This window comes from Triticum aestivum, chromosome 4D (assembly GCF_018294505.1).
Source record: "Triticum aestivum cultivar Chinese Spring chromosome 4D, IWGSC CS RefSeq v2.1, whole genome shotgun sequence".
In the NCBI taxonomy this organism is placed as follows: domain Eukaryota; kingdom Viridiplantae; phylum Streptophyta; class Magnoliopsida; order Poales; family Poaceae; genus Triticum; species Triticum aestivum.
The window spans coordinates 356,919,486-356,927,057 of NC_057805.1; the positions used below are offsets into that span (position 1 = coordinate 356,919,486).

General features: G+C 48.8%; 1 pseudogene across 1 annotated transcript; it reads right to left on the reverse strand.

Moving 5' to 3' along the window:
• Positions 1-602: 602 nt before the first annotated feature.
• Positions 603-7,021, reverse strand: LOC123097898 (protein spotted leaf 11-like; annotated as a pseudogene). Its single transcript, XR_006447542.1, has 4 exons — positions 6,266-7,021; positions 2,831-2,947; positions 2,294-2,716; positions 603-2,198 (listed from the first exon to the last, which is right to left on the reverse strand). The product of XR_006447542.1 is annotated as a protein spotted leaf 11-like (transcript).
• Between the last annotated feature and the right edge of the window lie 551 nt (positions 7,022-7,572).

Consider the following 7,572-nt stretch of genomic DNA (forward strand, 5'->3'; position numbering starts at 1 on the left):
AGTGTCATGAAGTGCCACCACATGCATTTACATCGCCAGTCGCATCAGGCTCCGACTCGAGTCTAACAGCAAACCAAGCTCGCTCACTTTCTTCGCGGTCGGGCTGATCGATCTGCGCATAATTGAGGCCGGCCCGATCTCTCCCTCGCTCCCAAGTCCTACCCACCGTTGACGAAAGGAAAGGTACGTGGGAGGCACGCGCATGTGGCCCGAGTCACCGGCGTGCCCCTCCCCTTTCGGCTGCGCCGATTCGCCATGACAGTTAAGTGTGTCTGGGACACAAGCTAGTGTGCCGAGCGTGACGTCCTCCAATCGGAGTCATCGCCGCCTCTCCCCTTCGGCTCCAGGCGGCGGCCTCGGTCCGGCCAGGCACGTCGCTTGATATCATCATATCAGGTTGGGAGTTCCATCAAGAATCCAGCTACATTGCCCCGGACCCGGACAACAGCCGAAAGAAACGAGAAATCTACGGCAAATTTCATGACAACAACATGCGGGCAGATTAATCAGAACACCACCACATGGATTTCTTGAAGTTACACGTCAAGAACAATCCATGCTCCAGCTATTCTCTTGGAAAGTATCCAGAGCAGAAACTTAGCTGAACACAAAAACTAGGCTTTACTGAAGCTCTCTTCTTTCTCAGACAAGTAAAATTACCACCCTAGGAAGCCACAAATTAGTCATGTACCAGGCACCCAGTACAAGCATGACGATATACCTCCCTAAAACTCGAGGATCCTACCTTGAATCACCGACACATTGTACCAACTACAAACAAACACGGGTTAACAGCACCAACCATGGTTGCAAAACTGACCTGTCAACATGCTCACAGCCCTAAATCACGCTGCGCTGCCGGGCCTTCCTATTCCTGACAACATTGTACAGCCAAAACGCACACCTGCAGAGCAAGAATTGCAGGAGGTCTTCCACCTGGCAGACGGCCCAAAAACAAACCACTACCTAGAATGGGGAGCTAATGATCATTCACCTCATCTCTCAGGAAGATGAGATGATGTAGGAGGCAGTGATTCCTCTAGCTGAGTATCTGCTTGAACTTGAACCAGAGCCTGGGACAGGGTTTGGGACTGAGCATGCGCCTGTGCCATCGCGTCTCCCTGGGCTTGGCTCTGCTGCTTCAGAAACCTATTCATCCGTTCAAGCAACTGGATCGCTTTTCTCTTCCCCCTGTCTGTGCCGCTTTCTGCTAGCTCCTCCAGCAAGGTCACAATGCCCTGCTCCTGTGCTTCTGCAAGATGCTGTTGCTGCTGTTCGCCATTACAGAGATGCACCAGAACAGCCGCAGCATTCTCCTTGTTCCTCGAGGATCCATTCCTCATAACTCCAACTAGAATTGGTATGGCGGCGGCAGCGCTGATGGCTGCCTTTCCCTCAGGATGGCTCGAGAGAATTGCCAGTATAGCCAGGGCCTCATCAACCATTCCACTTTCAGTCTCTGTTAGAAGTTCAAGTAGTATAGGGACCAATCCAGCTCTAACAGCTTTACCCTTGTTGCCCTGATAGATACACAAGTTAAATAGTGCCGTTGCTGCATCCTTTTTACCCCGTTGACTTCCATTACCCAATAGCAGCACCAAAGCTGGAATTGCCCCAGAAGCCCCTATTGTCACCTTGTTCTCATCCACAAGTGATAGGCTAAACAGTGTGGCAGCTGAATTCTCCCGAGCCTCCATGCTGCCTCTCTTTAGCACATGTACAATTCCAGGAACAGCTCCAGAGGTAATTATTCTTGCTTTGTTCTCTTCATAAATAGAAAGATTCAGGAGAGCAGTAACCACATGTTCCTGGGTGCTAACATCGGTGGTTGGTAGAAGGCTCACAAGGATAGGAATAGCACCAGCTTCTCCTATACAAGCACGATTTTCAGCGCTACGCTTGGCAAGCTGACGAAGCATACCTGCAGCTCCACATTGATCTGCAAGGTTCTGGGATGATAGTTTCTGCAGGAGCTCAATAACTTTACTATGCTCAGAGGCGGTACATGTTGCTGGTGTATTATTAAGCTGAGCAGGGCGCTTTGGCGGCTCTACACCATTTGCTTCACACCATTGAGCTATGAGGCTACGGAGCACATAGTTTGGAGTTAGAGATTTATTTGGTAGCTTCTGCTGCGTCTTAGGACAGGTGCCGTGCCCTGCCTCCAACCATCTCTCTATGCAACCTCGCTCGTAAGTCTGAATACAAACATTTTGAAGAAATTCTTGTGAGTTGAAATATAAATGGAAGTCTACAGATTGATAGGAAACAAAAAATAAAGTTAGGCAGAGACCTGGCCAGTGGAGACAATAACTGGGTCTTTCATTAAATCCAGTGATATTGGGCAACGAAAATCATCCGGGACAACAGGAGATGTCAAGTTGTCATCTCGGGAAGGGTTTGTTGTACTTGCTGGGATGCCTATAGGATCCTGGGTCTGCACAAAATCCTTGATCTTTTTCAGCAGCATTGACATATTCTCAACAACTGCACCGGGATCCCCTCCACTAGCCATCTCATGCAAGGCCAATGATTCTTGATTGAGGTCAGATATGGTGACAAGCTGCAACTTCTCAGATAACCTTTGAATGATATCTGGATCAACATTATCATTGGTGCTTGAGTTATAGGCAGAAATTAGATCATTAAAGAGAATGTCATCCGATGTATCTGGTCGTTCTTTTGCTCTTTTGAATTGAGCATGCACCAGTTCAACCTGCACAACATTGCAAGTGTTTCAGCTGCAGATAAGCAAGAAAAGCCAAACAAAACAAATCAAAGCCAAAAATCTAAAAGGTTTCACTGACAACTCAAGAGTGAGAAAAATTACCTGTTCCCTTACTTCATCTGATATGCCAAGCTCATCAAACGAGATACCAGCTAAGGCTTGCTCAAGCCTCGAGGTAATGTCCTGGAAAGTCTGCATTATCTTCTCTCTCTCGAGAACCTGCAAATGGGGAAACCACTAATTGTTGGAAAATGGTCATGATTTAAATATGTATGGAAAGCAGTTGCAAATTTATACAGCAAAAATTAACCACAAGATCTGCTGACTAACAGTATTTTAGTGTTCATCAAGGTATACGGATCAAGAAATATTAGCCCACTCAACTACACAGCCTCGCTACTTTTTAATGAACACACCCGTGCAAACATATAGAAGTGCTTGATTGACCATCACATACCTCATCAGAACAGAGCATAGTGTCGTTATTTCTCAAAAGTAATCACGTAAAAATTATAACTAAAACTATTTTAAAGTTATCCTATGCAGTGCAATTCAGACAGCACATAGCCTTCGACCTAAAATATCACGCACTGAGACACTAGTTTTTTACCCTGTAAAACTGCATCACAAACATGACTCCAAATATATTACTAGATCTTTTTACCCCCTTAAACACTTAGTGGCTTAGCAGCTATGGCTAAAATAAATTGTCTATTAACTACGCCTTTCACCTGATCTTGAGCCCTGGCTCTCCTTACGTGGATGAAACCTTGTGGAGTATTATTCCCATTAAAGTGTGATTCAGATCCTTCTGGTGTTTCCATTTTTCCTCATATAATCAGTCCATCAAGGACTGGGCAATATCCCAGTGATCGGAGTGCAATGGCATCCCCATGTGACCTGGCTTTGACCCATAAGGAGCAGACTCAATCTCATTGCTTATTTCGTGGGACTAATATACCAGTGCATCTTCTTGCTTATTCTTACAAGTGTACCAACAGTTCTAGTACCCTCGGTCTCATTATTTGTATAATAGTCCATCAGTTGCACCATCAATATGGAGCTCCAGATACTACCTATCTATACCCTCCGAAACACCTATCACAGTAGTGCAGCTGCCCGATGCAGCTGATGATAATTTGCAACAATCATGATCCGCCAAATGCGATTATGACAGACGATTCACACTAAATTCACCACTTCCCCGGACCACAGACGTAAGCTAAGTATATATACTATCCTCAGTGGTGAACAACTTTGAGTTATCAGGTATTCCTTGTATCGAGCAACTAGCAATAGTACTCCATCCTTATCACCGCCATGTCCACATCCATCCATGCCTAACATGTAACATTGCAGGGCACATTTGAAGTTCGCAGGAAAAGTTTTTTTTACTTTTTGAAATCAGTATCACCAATAAATTGGCACAGAATCTCAGTGCAAAATGATCAATCCATGCCGCAAAGTCATGTCCCACCCTCGCCCCCGGGAAAAAGAAGGTTTGTAGATATTAAACTTCCATAACTAACTAATCGACAAAATCATCATAAATGAATGTTACAACATGCTGATCAAAGTCTCTAGATATCTGAGTCGTCCAGCTCCAGTGCATAAATATTGTTTAAATAAACAAGACCAGGGCTGAGCAACAGAGAAACCATAGAAATAGACTAATAGTCCTGGGCCCTGGCCCAAGATGCAGCAAAAGGAAGAAGACTTAGGCCCCGTTCTGGTCTTCTCCACGATCCAACTTCTGGAAATAGCCAGCAGAAGCCAGCCGAACGACCCAGCTTCAAGAAGCCCGCTCCTGGAGAAAGAGCAGCCCGCAATGCAAATTTCTGAAGCAGCGGAAGCGTAGCTTCATAAAAACCAGAAGTGGAAGTTGCTCTAAATTACATAGGAATGCCCTCCCGAAGTGAATCCTCAAACCGTTTTTCTCTGATCGAACAGTTTTCCTCTCGTTACGAGCCATCAAACTGGGCCTCAAGCTCCCTTCGTGGGCTGCTGGCCCATGCTGAGGGAGAGTTGGGAAAATCTGGAGCTGCTCAGAGCTGCTGAACACATCCTGCTCCCGTAGGAAGCTGGCGGCGGCTAGCTTCTCGGGAAGCTGGCTATTCAATGAAGCCGGAGAAGATCAGAACGGGGCCTTATACTACGGCTGAGAATCTCAGCCAGTGTCCTGGCCACATTGGAGGTTTCCTTCCAGTGAGTTGCTATGGACAAAACAAATTAAGTACCCACAGGTTGAGCCACAAAAACTGATGATGCTAAACTTATCCTACGTGATACCCTCGTTGTTTCCTATTACATAACTATCTTATATAAATTGGACTTTCCTATTACGTAACTATATCATATATAAATTGGAGTTGGTGGTGGTGGCGGCGAGTACACCCTCCCCACTTCATCCCAATCTTCCTGATCCATCCAGAACCTACTCGATCCCTTCTGGTCCAACAAGCCACCCGCCTCACTCATGTCTTGCATGGGAAAGTATTTTAAAAGTACATGACAGTACGTAATTTTTTTCCACGACAAGAACCAGCCAGTCAATCCGACAACCAATTTTTTTCCTGCAGCCGCTCCTCCCCGATACGCATTCTCCAACCACCCCTCCTCCCCAGTCTCTGTGCTTCGTCCACTTTTTGGTACCGTAGCGACACATGGGCATTATGCTAGTTACATATAAGTGGCACTTGCTGGTAATTTTATCACAACTTTGGTAGCGAACAGGACCACCATCTCAGCCATTTGCAACAGATCTAATGGCTGGTATCAGGAGGGGGTATGAGGTGAACAGACCACCACCAACAACTGACATATAGATACAACTAAAGACTAGCATTGAGAGCAATTGCTTTCAACTGCACCCAAAAACACACACAGCTGAACAAGTCCTATCAGCTTTCCAGCTGCAAATATGCATTTTGTGAGCAATGCTAGTGTGACCCCAGGTATGGTGATTAAATAGCAATGGTGGTGAACAGAATAACTAGTTCTTTTGGAGTAAAGTCACAGCTATCTTTTACTCTTGCACAATCCTGCGGTTACACGGGTGACTAGTCTCTCAAACTTCCGTATTTAGAACTACAATATTGGTCACACCAAAATTAGAAGGTATAGAATTCAGTAATTATACTTGGTTTTTCCTAGGCTCACCCATGGTGTGTATACAAAACCAATAATAACCTACGGTATTAGCAGACTTATTCAACACCACTAAACAATGTTAAGTTGTCAACTACTCTGGCCCGGCATTGATTTGACACCCGGGAATTCAAAACCTGGTCCAACCTCAGCAATTTTTGATAAGTTTTTACACAAGCAAAAAAAGGCAACAAGTTACAAAGTGATTAGCGAGAAATTCCAATTCTGCAGCACAGCACGGTAAAATAGAATCTAATTCGTCAGGCGAAATTTTCTTGAACTCCACAGATACAACCTTATCTAGCGCAAGAGGTGCAAGAATATGGGCAATTTCGGATGCACCGTATAAACAAGACAAGAAAACAATGAGCTATAGTCGAGAAATCCCACCAGGAAGATCTTGCTACCGTTGCTGCCGAGGCGGAGCAGCTCCCGGGCGCCGGCGAGCGCGTCCCTGAGCTGCCTGAGCGCGGCCACCGACGCCTCCGGCAACGGGCGTGGCCCCTCCTTGACCTCCTCCATCATGGGCGCGAGCAGCCGGATCCGCCGCGACAGGTTGCAGAACTGCCTCCGGTAGGCGTTCCTGAAGTCGGAGATCACCGCGATCTCGTCCACCAGCTCCGCAACCCTCTCCACCAAATCGCCCACCTCCTCCTTCCCCCCCTCCGGCGACTCCGAGCCCGAGGGCGTCGGCGGAGTGGCCGCCTCGGCCGCAGTGGCGGCGGCAGCAGCAGCGGCAGCGGGGGCGGCCTTGGAGCTGGCCTCCTCGCTCGTGTTGGGCTTCGCCTCCTCGTCCATGGCGGCTGCGCCACCTGCAGCGTCGTGCGGGCGCAGCGGCGGTGAAACTGGCGATGTGCAGAGGAAGGGGATTTGGGGTGGTGGCCTCCTAGAGCTCCGCTCCGCTCTGCCCTGTGAGCCGCCGGTCCCAGCTGTCAGTCTAACCCCACGCGCAGATATAGGTACCGCAGGAGCCGCCGGCATCGGCGCGGCTCGGCTACGAGTCGCGCCTGGCTGGTGCACCCAAGGCCGTGCGTTCAGGAGCAGCTGCGACCCGGCTCGGTTGAGCGCGTCGATGGGCGGCCGGCGTATGGGGCGGGTTCAGGAACAGCTGCGACCCGGCGGCGGAGGCTCCAATCCAAACGGTTTCTTGTTTATTATCGCCGCGTCGATATCTGGCTGCTTAGCTAAGACAATGCTGGACTTCGTGTTGCTTAAAGCAGTTTCTAACCAGAGGCGGCTGAGCTGTGGGGCCAAGGGGTTTGGGTGCTGCGTGGGAACGATGGAGACACGCGGTGCCGTGGCGGGCGTCCGAAACGGCAAATTTGACAATTTTGACCTCGGGACGAAATCATTTCACACAATGAACTGGGTGCGAAACTATTTCACTCCCCTGACCCTTTTGTGTAACGCCCGCCACGCCGGCGCCACACCCTACTGTGCAGCGCGTAGCGCGGCGGCGTTGCACTCCTGTCCACCGTGGCAGCCCCTGGACCCGCACCCAGCAGTGCAGCGCCTCCGAACTAGGCGCCACACATGTAAAGTGCAGCGCCTAGCGCGTAGGCGCTGCACTGTGACTTATCCAGCCACTTGGCTGGCCCCCCTCCCCACCCCCCACACACTACACACTCTCCCACTCTCTCCCCGAGCTTTGCCCCCTCTCCCACTCTCTCCCCCTCTCAAATCCTCTCCCAAATCTT